This window comes from Mustelus asterias, chromosome 4 (assembly GCF_964213995.1).
Source record: "Mustelus asterias chromosome 4, sMusAst1.hap1.1, whole genome shotgun sequence".
Taxonomy (NCBI): Eukaryota; Metazoa; Chordata; class Chondrichthyes; order Carcharhiniformes; family Triakidae; genus Mustelus; species Mustelus asterias.
The window spans coordinates 69,411,587-69,423,673 of record NC_135804.1 but is presented as its reverse complement, the minus strand read 5'-3'; positions in this window follow the sequence as shown (position 1 = coordinate 69,423,673).

The window sequence follows — 12,087 nt, the reverse complement described above, 5'->3', positions numbered from 1 at the left end:
TCTTCGAGGTTAATTACACAAGTAGAGTAATGTGTAAACTCATGGCGGATGGTGTACAACGTGGCTGATTGTGAGTTGACATACCTCCGCGAGAAAAAAAAACAATATTGCTAAATTGTTGATATATTGGAAGGACTGGAGTAGAAGGAGACCTAAGTGCGCCAGACCGTGAAAGTGGAGAACCATGTGCAGCAAGCAATTAGGAAGACAAGCGGTATTTTGGCCTTCCCTTGTCAAAGGATTTGAGTTCAGAAGTAGAAATGTTTTCCAATAGTTATGAAGGGCCTTGGTGAGACAACGTCTGGCGTATTGCATTCAGTTTTAATCTCCCTATCTAAGAAAGGACACACTTGCCATATAATGCGTGCAGCGAGTTTTATTAGGCTGGTAACGGGACATGAATTGCCCATAATCATAGACTCTCTTGTGAGGAGAGATTGATGTAACCAGGCCTGAATTCATGAGAGTTTAGAAAGATGAGAATAGATCTCATTGAAACCTCTGCAATTCTAACAGGTATTGACAGACTAGATGAAGGAGGGTTGTTTTCCTTGTTTGAGGTCTCCCAAACCAGGAGACATACTCTCAGAATTCGGAGCCAACCATTTAGGACAGAAACATAGAAACATAGAAACCCTACAGTGCAGAAGGAGGCCATTCGGCCCATCGAGTCTGCACCGACCACAATCCCACCCAGGCCCTACCCCCACATATTTACCCGCTAATCCCGCTAACCTACGAATCTCAGGGGCAATTTTTAACCTGGCCAATCAACCTAACCCGCACATCTTTCGCACATCAGAGATGAGAAAAGATTTATTTTTCCTAAAGTTTGGTCATTCATGAAATTATGTATCAAAGACGGCTTTAAAGGTCAATTCACAGAATGTATTCAAGAAAAAAATCATTTCGATTTTAAAGCCATCAAGGCATTGATATTGTAGATCTGCGATGCTCACATTTACTGATGGAGCAGGCTTAATGGGCCCTATGACCTACACTTGCTCTTAATTTCTATGTAATGTGACAGCTCTGTATCCTCTCCAATAGTTTGTGGCCTGTTACTATGAAGTAGCAATCGGCAGTTGTTGGATACTTTTACTTTTATGAGATATCATGAAATACCGACATATAACATTGTGAATATCTTCAAATTTATTTGCGAATTCAAATTGCCTGGTGCATCTTCTAATACTAATTTTGATGTATAATACCTGACGCCTGAGGTTTTCCCCATGATAAAATGTTTATAATGTGACAAAAGACATAAACACAACTCAAGAATCTTAACATTTAAAATGGTTCCACAATGTTGGGAGAATGCATGCCTCGCTATTAATGTTTTATTTGTACTGGTTCACTAGCAAGTTCAATATGATTTGTTCATGCCTAATTGTTCGGGCTAAGATAAAGGTTTGCTCAACCTTTCTGTATACCTCGTGTATTTAGGTCAACACTGCTGTTAGGAAATAAATTGCAGGATTTTAATACAGCGACTACGACGGGACTGGAAGATCGAAATCAGGATACTATATCGCCCGCCGTGTTTATTTGTGTGGTGTGGGCGATTACTTGCGTTGTCCATAGCGGCTGCCGAAGGACGCTTGGTGATTTGCCTCAGTGCACCTAGAAAATGGAGTACACTTCTGGAACTGTTGATGCTGGTCGATCTTTGCAAGTGTTAGGAAACTCTGGTCCAGGAAAGTGGGGAACATTCCATCGCACATCGGAGTTGTGCCATATAGATTAGCTAGATCTTTTGTGGAGCCAAAATTTACTCGCCTCAAACTGTTATTCTTTTGCTTGTACTGGTACTCGCGGAATTTATTTTGCTACTCCATCTCATGTTCTGCCCAACGGCCACACGCCTGGCTAATGATAATTATGAGGGACTCAACGATTATAATTCTATTGAAACTTATGTTGAAGCGATTAAATTAACCCTTATAGAACGAACGTTTCGGGGCGGGTGGACGGGGGCGGTGATGTTATACCATATTTTATTTTAAATTCTTACTCACATGTGCCTGGGCTAGCATTTATTGCCCTGGTATTGATTGGATGTGATGTGCTTTGCCATTTCAGAAGAGACCTAAGAGTCAAGTCCATGACTGTTTGTCTGATTTCATTTGGTTCCATTCATTCGTGTATCAGACTGACGTTTACAAAAATATTTCCATGGCCATCCTAGAGTGCAATCGCACAATGAGTAACACCTGCCCGTTTCTCTCATCCATCCTCACGACTGGGTGGGATGGTGGTCGGTGTAGACTCGATGGGTTCAATGGCCTTTTTCTACACTAATGTTTTTATGATGATTCTGTTGTAGGTAAAAAACCTCTGACACTATTAGTAGATCAAAATGCAGGTTTATTTTCACAATTGTGGGAGAAGTGAGGTTCCTAACAGTGGACCCAGGGCTTCTCATCGAACACAAGTAAGAACAGAGTTTATAAATGTCCCTGTTCCCGCCCTTATTACATTGCAATTTTCTGAGATGGCTGTCATTGTTCATGGTGAGATTCTTGTTGTTTTCGCAGGATCTTCCTCTGCTTAGTTTGTCCGATCTCCAAGGCCACGATTGTTCGTCATTTATATCCTTGAAACAACATCACAGGTTTTGCACAAACAAGTTAACTAATCTACATACAGGTTTGAATAATACTTCATATCAGGATAAGATGAAGAACGTATGATGAATATATATATGAATCTACGGTGATTCAAAGACAGAAGGCATACATGTCAACTCCATCGTGTGAAACAAAGGTACATAAAAATGGAGGTTGTTTAGCTTAAGTCGAGCTGGGTTAATCGCATGTCTTGATAACAAATGGAGACAGAGAAATAGCTGTTTCTTTTATCTGGCACAGACATGAAAAACACCGAACTCTGACAAAAACATGGACTCTGCAGTGTTCTAAACAAAATCACAGAGTTCGGGTCTTAATGCTTACGTGTGACAAGGGTCATTAACCCATTCCCGACTGCAATTCAATGATGATTCAAGGCCAAACACTCATTTCCGCTTAATCAGAGTTTCGTTTGCATCTCCATCTCTTTGGTTTAATATATTCTCTGTTCCCAATGTCATGTCCTCTGCATTGGGCCGGATACACATAGACTTGTTCCGATTTGTGGATCACCTTCGCCCAGACCTCATGATTGACACTACCTTCCTGTTGCTTATCATTTCAACTCAGCACCTTGGTCTAATGACACGTACCCTCCTTGGCCTGCTGCAATGCTCGATTGAAGCTCAACACAAGCTGGAGCAGCAGCACCCCATCTTCTGATCTGGCAAGTTACAGCAAACAACTGATTTAGACATGAACCTTTCTCCTCCATCTCCACATGTTTTTGTTAAATCCCGAACAGGTTCTGTCTTAATTTCACCCTCTCCGTCATACACAAACACACACACGCACAGACACATATACTGAGCCTTCTATCTCGTGCTGTTAAATTTGCTATATGTTTGCAGAAGTTCCCCAAGCTACAATATATTAACCGGAATATTTCCATATCCCACATTTCCCATGCAGAGTTAAACAGTCTCGGATGATAGCACTTTATTGTCATCTGAAGGAACAGTCCGAACTGTTGATTTGCCCCGCTTCCCTGTGTCATATTCAAATATTGGCAGCATTAAACAGAATAAATGTTTATAGCAGGGTTTCCAAACCCTTTCAAATCACAGAAAAAGTATTGACCTCCCAAAACCATCGAGAACGCCAAGCATTCTTATAATGTGAATGTGCATTTGTTGCTGTGATTAGATTTCATTTGATTTGATTTATTATTGTCACTTGTATTAACATACAGTGAAAAGTATTGTTTCTTGCACGCTATACAGACAAAACATACCATTCATAGAGAAGGAAATTAGAGAGTGCAGAATATAGTATTGAAGTCATAGCTAGTGTACAGAGAAAGATCAACTTAATACCAAGGTAAATCCATTCAAAGTTCTGACAGCAGCAGTGAAGAAGCTGTTCTTGAGTCGGTTGGTATGTGACCTCAGACTTTTGTATCTTTTTCCCGAAGGAAGAAGGTGGAAGAGAGAATGTCCGGGGTGAGTGGGGTCCTTAATTATGCTGGCTGCTTTGCTGAGGCAGCGGGAAGTGTAGACAGAGTCAATGGATGGAGGCCGGTTTGCGTGATGGATTGGGCTACATTCATGACATTTCGTAGTTTCTTGCAGTCTTGGGCAGATTAGGAGCCATACCAAGCTATGATACAATCAGAAAGAATGTTTTCTATGTTGCATGTGTAAAAGTTGGTGAGAGTCGTAGCTGAAATGCCAAATTTTCTTTGTCTTCTGAGAAAGTAGAGGCGTTGCTGGGCTTTCTTAACTACAGTGTCAGCATGGGGGTACCACGACAGGTTGTTGATGATCTGGATTCCTAAAAACCTGAAGCTCTCGACCCTTTCTACTCCATTCCCATGGATGTAGACAGGCACATGTTCTCCAAAGCGCTTCCTGAAGTCGATGACAATCTCCTTCATTTTGTTGACATTGAGGAGAGGTTATTGTCGCCGCACCAGTTAACCAGATTCTCTATCTCATTCTTCTACTCTGTCTCGTCATTGTTTGAGATCCGACCAACAATGGTGGTGTCGTAAGCAAACTTGACAATCGAAATAGGTACAAACACAGAAATCAAGTGCAAACCTGATTTTTCTGACTGTGAGCGATATTTTAGCACTTTTTGTCTCAGCGCCGGCTGGGTGGAACTGGGAGACTTGTTTTTTGGGTTCGTTATGAGGCCCCAACATATGTACTCTGGCTGCAAAATTTTCAGCGAGTCAGTTGCTCGCTGCAGAAACCTGTGGGCGGGGCTTAAGGTGCCGAAAGCCTGCAGCTTCGATCGGAGCCTCTAAGTGCCCATACGCAGAAAAAAATATAAAATAACATAGCTCCCCTGCCAGATCCCTCCCGGGCCGCAAACCTTTGCCCTGGCCCCCGCAGACATTGGATGGAGCCCCCCCCCCCCGAACCCGCCCAACATCACTGGCCCACTTATCCCCCAACCCCTGCCACCCAGAACGATCACGCCCTCCCCACCACCAACCGCAGTTAGAGTGGCAGCACCACCGCCCCCTCCTCCACCCCAGCCAATAACGGACAGGGTGGCAGCGCCCCCATTCTACACCCTGTAATATACACCCGGAACCCATGCAGTAGTGACTACAGACAGTGCCGCTGGAGAAGTCCTGAGGCTTCAGCACTGCCACTTCAAAGGGTTTCCAGGACATTCCCTCAGCTGCAACAGTGCAGCATGCACTGGGACCCAGCAGAATCGCCAAGACCTGAGGTCAGTACTGAGACCCCAGTGTATACTGAAAACCGGACATCGAACACCATGAACAACAACAGATCCCCGCCCTCCCAACTCTTGTCAACTCCTCCCGACTCGAAACGCAACATGGCCGCCACGAAATGACCCTCTGTGAGCACCACTGAGCTATCTGATAGGAGGCTCTCCTTATTAACTCTCACTGATGGAGCGCCAGAAGCCGACTTTTAAAGGGGAGATGTTTTCCAGACAAATCCTGCTGGGGCAAACAAAGTGGTAAGAATAGGTAGGCTGGTACATTGGGGCATGGAGCTCGCTAGTGGAGCTCGCATTGAGATGAATGCAAAAATATTTAAGTTGACATCACGCACGTTTTGGGCGGGCTCCTGATCTTGATGATTTCTTTCCCCTGGTAAAGTGGGAACTGACATAAAAATGGGCACAGCTCATGCCAATTGGCTCACTCCCGACTTTACCACTTTTTGGCACTCGAAAACGGACGCAACGTGATGGCAAAATTGCAGCCTAATCTCAATAAATATGTGAGAAAGAGGCAAGGCGCTATTTACCGTTTTTTGTCTAAGGGCCTGGCGGACTTGAGACGAGGAGGATTTCAGATCCGTCCATTGGGCCCGTGTGTCGCACCTCCCCCCCCCCCCCCGCCTCCCCCCCCCCCCCCCCCCCGCGCCCCCGCTCCCCCAATATGCACTCTGCCTGCAAAATTATCAGCGAGTACGATTCTAGCTGCAGAAACCTGTTTGACACACCCAACGCCCTGTAGCTCTGATCGGAGCATCCAAATGGGCATGCGCAAAAATAAAATAATGCTCTCCACTGCGACATCCTGCCGGGGCCAGATAATGCCTCCCCCTAACCCCATGGACATTGATTCCCCCCTACCCCCACAATCTTCCAGACAACCTTATTCCACCACCTCCCCCCCGCCCCGCCACCACCACCACTCAGGGCAATGGCGTCCTGCTCCCCCACACTGGATTGCAGGCAGAATTGCAGTGTTCCCCTTCTCCACTATCGATCGCATGCAGAGTGGCAGCGATCCCCTTCCCCACACGGATTGCCGGCAGAGTGTCACCACCTCTCTACTGATCGCAGTGAGAGTGGCAGCTCCCCCCCCTCTCCCCACACCCCAGACCCACCTACACAAGGCCCCAGTCTCTGTCTAATTGCCTCCCCCTCATTTCTAACAAGCAAACTGCATTTAACTTGCTGGAATACTCTCTCAAACTGCCTGCAGCAGATCCGCCATAACAACGGCAACTCCATAAAAAGTCCAAACAGGCAGGCAGTGCAGGAAAAGATGTCCAAGAAGCCAGCGTCAAGATTCACAGAGGGCAAACTCAGCAGGTTGCTGGATGCTGCAGAGGCGAGGCGGGACACCCTCATCCCCCCAGCAGAATGCAGACCCAGGGTGGGTTACGGGCAAACGGCCTGGGAGGCATTTGCCACCTCGGTTTGTGCTATGGCACTGGCCCCCAGAACAGAACAGGAAAGCAGTGCAGAAAGAACGTCAATGACCTCACCCAGGCAGCAAGGGTGAGTGCTTTATCCCATCAAGCATCTTCCCCCAATTCATCCCCGGATCCCCTCACCTCCAGCACCTTGCATGCTTGCAGCCCCTGACCCCCAAGCACCTCCTCCCGCCCCTTCTCCCACAAAAAAGTATCACTGTGCATGCCCTCTGCTGGCCACCTCCGATATTGTGCAGGAGTCACACCATCATTTCTCTCATGCCTCCTTCTCTCCCCACAGAAGGCTGACAATCACATGCTCTTCCACCTTCTTCCTTCGGGGAAAAGATACAAAAGTCTGAGTTCATATACCAACCAACTCAAAAACAGCTTCTTCCCTACTGCTGTCAGACTTTTGAATGGACTTACCTTGCATTAAGTTGATCTTTAACTACATCCTAGCCATAACTGTAACATTGCACTCTGCAGTCTCTTGTTTCCCTCTCTATGAACGGTATGTTTTGTCTGTATAGTGCACAAGAAACAATACTTTTCATTGTGTGTTAATACATGTGACAATAATAAATCAAATCAAAAAGAGGGCGAAGATAGGGGGTGGTGAGCGTGACCTCCGGGTCGTCAGCCCCTTTGAGGAGTGGCCGCTGGAGCTATGCACAGAAGGGGACATCCAGGCTGTCAGTGACAGCATGGTTGGGGTGGATTCAGGAAGTGAGCACCTGTCCATCCTCCACTCAATTTGAGGCAATTACTCGGGGGCATTGATTTAAGATGTGAGGTGCAAGGTTTAAAGGAGAGGCATGAGGCATGTTTATTTACGCTGAAGGTGATGGGTACCTGGAACTCGCTGCCAGGGGAGTTCGCTGCAGGCTTGGAGGGCCAAAAGGCCTGTTCCTGTGATGTAATCTTCTTTCTTCTTTGTTCTATGTTCAGTAGAGAAAGGTCTTTTGCATCCCAGATTCCTCTCCCTCCCTTGCACTTAACCTTGCATCATGTGCTGCAGGAACAGATACGGACACCCCGGGGCAATCTGACATTGGGGGCTCCACTGCGGTTCATGCACATCCAGTCCCGAGAACTGTGATGAATCCTCGGGTGATGCAGGTGAAGTGACTTCCATAGGTGGCACCTTTTTGGCATCAGCTTCTACCTCACCATCCCAGATAATCTCAATAGGTCCAGTTAGTGGTGAAGCTTCTGAGTCACTCCCTGGTGAGCAAGGCATATCTGATAATGTACATCGGATGGAGGAGGGAACGTTTGAGGCCTCTGGCACGCGGGTTCCTGCCGGAGGTGAGGACTCAGGTGGCCCCCGACTACATGCTGGGCCATCTGAGATCACTTCTCCCTCAGGTGTTGGAGATGCAGCAACAGAGCCAAGAAATGCAGGCAGGGCTGACGGCCAAACTGAACCGAATGTGAGGCTGTAGGTGGAGTCCCAAAAATTTCAGTTGCCTGTCCTGTGTGATTCCCAGGCCAACACTACAAGGGTGGCATCCACGTTGGAAAGCCCGGGGCAGGGAATCCTCACCATGAGTGGCAGACTCCAAATGATGGCCGAGTCACAGCAGGCCCCAGCTGAGGGACTTAACACGATTCTCAACATTCTGCGGCCCATGGCGGAGAGACTCGAGAGCTTGGATGAGACCCAGTGGGACAGTGCTGAGACACAGCAGGCTAAGGCAGAAACCTTTGAGAACATGGCCCCGTCACTGAGGGCCATAGCTGACGGGCTGCAGAGCGTGGCCCAGTCTCAGGGAGCATTTGCTGCAGCCATTGACAGGTGGCCCCAAACTCATTGCAGAGGGTTGAAGCACCATGGGTAGGATGCAGGTGGTCCTCCAGGACTGGCAGTAGCCAGGTAATGCCAGAGCTTCTGGAACTCACTACAGAAGCACTGCCATCCCATGGAGCGACCCAGAGGCCCACAGAAACCCCAAGGGAAGAGAAACTGTTTGAGGTCATTCCAAGGCCTTCCAGCCAGGAGACTGTGGCTGTGGCTGCACCTTCTGACTTCCCCTTCCTGGCACCAGGGCATCTCAGGTGCAGGGGAATGAAGAGTGTGTCATGGACACTTCCCAGACCCCATGAAGTTGGCCACGGCCCTCAAAGTCCAGGCTATCCAGAGGGTACCCGCCAAGAGCATCACAAGCCATGGGGCAGGGTAGGCTGCTGGCCCCCTTCACCTCTGATATACATTCTGGCGAGACACAAAGACATAATAGTAGGCCACATAAGATTAGGAAGTTGCAATTGCACTAAGCTGGCACTGGTGGAGGGCTGCATTAGTTTGATACATTTTTAAGCACGTTTAAGTTTTCCGTTCATGCATTTATATCTTAGAACTTATTATTTAGAAGCATTGTGTAATGAATAAATATTTGTTTACACACACCTGTGACTAATTTGTCTCAGATTTACCTTGAGGGGAGGCCCCGCAATGATATGTCAGTGGGAAAATGAAGCCATTGGTTCCCCAGAACCATTGACTGATTCCCTCCCCTTCCCCATCCCACCTGCCCTGCTGCCCTGTATGGAGGTTTACTGATCCCTCAACTACTACACAGCTGTGGGCCCAGGTGCCAGCGTGCATGCAAAGCTCAGGTAGCAGTCAGACTAATTTGCACCAGGGCATCACCATAATGGTGCTTAGCAAGTCACCATCACCCTCCTGCCTGCCAGAGAAACTCGCTAATACAGCGTACCCAGGCCCACCACTACTCTGGTGTTACCGTATTGCAGGAGATAATAGGACCTTGAGGAGTGGAAGGAATGAAACCCACTGGCACAATCAAGGGTCCCTGGTACAAAACGTGCCTGGTGATTAGGTATGCCACGTTTTGCTGCCAGCCATTCAGCACCTGGGTGGTATTGTTCGGCGTGATCCTCTTCCTCTTCCTGGTCCTCTTCCTCCTGCTCCTGCTGGGCAGTCTCCTCCTCAGCGACACCCGGCCTGTCGGCCTCTACATCCTCCTCCTCTCAGCAGCGCAGTTTTGTGAAAGGCACAGCGCATCACTGCAATCAGGAAAGAAATCAGGGGACTGTATGGTAGGGCCCTGCCAGAGTGGACCAGGCCCCTGAACTGCATTTTCAAGAGCCCTATGCATCTCTCCACTATAGAATAAGTGGCAACGTCAGACTGATTGTACTGGGTCTCCGCCTCAGTCATAGGCCTCTATGCAGGCATAATCAGCCAAGTCCAAAGTGGGTACGCCTTGTCATCCATGAGACATCCTTCCAGTCTGGGCTCCTCCACAGAGGCCTCCAGTATGCCTGAGCTCAGACTAAAACAGAGGAGCTCCAGGGTGTCCAGGTTCAGACGTGCATAATGTTCATGATACGGTCACAAACCAATTGCACATTTAGGGAGTGGAACCTCTTTCCATTGACGAATCTTCATGGATTTTGAAGTGGGGTCTTGAGGCGACGTGGATGCAGTCTATAGTCCCCTGCACACTAGGCATCCCCCCATTGGCCACGGCTTCCTGCTGGGCCTGGTCCAGATGAAATCTGAAATACTGGCCAGCCTGGGCATGCAGGGCATCCGTGACATCCTTGACACTTGTGTGGACAGCTGACTGCGAAATGCCACATATATTTCTGCTGGGGGTCTGTAAGGAGCCAGTGGCATAAAAGTTCAGAGTACCCATCAATTTGACAGCCACTGAGAGTGGGTGCACCCACCACCATGCCCTGAAGTGCCAGGTCCTGTAACAAGTTGCACAGGTATTCTACTGTCTCCTTTCGGAACCAGAACTGCCAGTGTCACACGGTGTCTGACATTTGTTCAAATGACACTCATGTGCAGAACTGCCTGGGTCATCATTCCCTCCTTCACGTACAACCCCCCCATCCCCCGCCTGGGTGAATAGCGGACACTTCTTGCGTCAGTTGACCGTGTCCCTCTACGCCTGCAAGTGGTGAGGCCTAGACATCCTTTGCCCGCAATTCATATCCCTGTTCCACATCCTCAGCTCAAGCAGCAACAAAAAGAACAACAAGATCAATCGTTTGCATTGCAAAAGCCGTCTCATCAATCTGAACATTTGGGAAGGTGGATTTCAGGAAGGGGAGGCTAAGGACCGCTGCTTGTTCCTCACCCAGCAACACACACTGCTCATACTGCCCATTGCCCCCACTCAAAGGCCCGCCACCCACACAGCCTCCCATTGCCCACCCACAGCCCCCCCCCACCAATACAGACCTACCATTCCCCACCCACAGGCCCCCCAAGAGCAGAGCTCCCCATCCCCCCTGCCCCCCCCCCCCCCCCACCCAGTAATTCCCAGAACTTATGCAGTAATCAGAGCAGACACTTCTTCTTGAACAGTTCTGGAGCTGGAGCAGTGCAAGTTCAAAAGGCTTTTGGCACATCCCCCAGCTGGAATAGTGTTGCTTGCACTAGGACCCAGCAGCATCCCCAAGACCCAGCCAGGTCAGTGCTGACACCCGGGTCCGTGCTGCAAATTGGACATCAAACAATCAAACACTCTGTGGAGGAGACGCTCCCACCCCACTTCACCCCCTCTCCCCCACGACACACACGCACACTCGCAGAGCCCTCCCGAACCGAAACGGAACATGGCCACCACGAAAGGACACCCATGAGCAGCACAGAGCTGTCTGGCGTCTCCTTACTAACCCCACTGATCGAGCGCCCGAATGAGAATTTTATCGAACATGCCTGTTCCAGATCGATTCCAGATTTGGCGAAAGTGTTGGTAAAGTGGGGTATGCAGCTCGTTAAATGGATTGTAATACATGCAGAAATATTTCAGTTGAAGTCGTGCACGTTTTGGGCGGTTTCCGATGGGGCCATTTTCAGGCCTCCGTAAAGTGCAAAGCGGCGCGAAAGTGAGCGCAGACCGTGCTCCTCCTCTCATGCCCGATTTTACCAAATTTTCGCGCCCGAAAATGTGCACATCGCAATGGTAGAATCCCGGCCAAACAGTCACCACATTCGTCTCCAACAAATCCAGGTGATTTTAATCCCAGCCCAACCCATTTTCCAATGGCTGCTGAGCACTGACCCCTGTAAGTAATAGTGTCGACTACAGGGGTGGTTATGCTGAAAATAATTACACTGTTGTGGTATTAAAACATATCGGAATCTTATTCGTTGTAATTTAAATATCAGGTATTATGCTGGAAAACCGATTCTCGTTTCGGACACAAGATTTTCTCTTTCCGTGACACTTCCGTCTCCCTCACACATTCATACATAGTCTCCTCTTTCCCTCACATTCACGCACAGACGCCTCTCCTGCTCACCCCTCGGTCTCTCACACACACGCTTATAT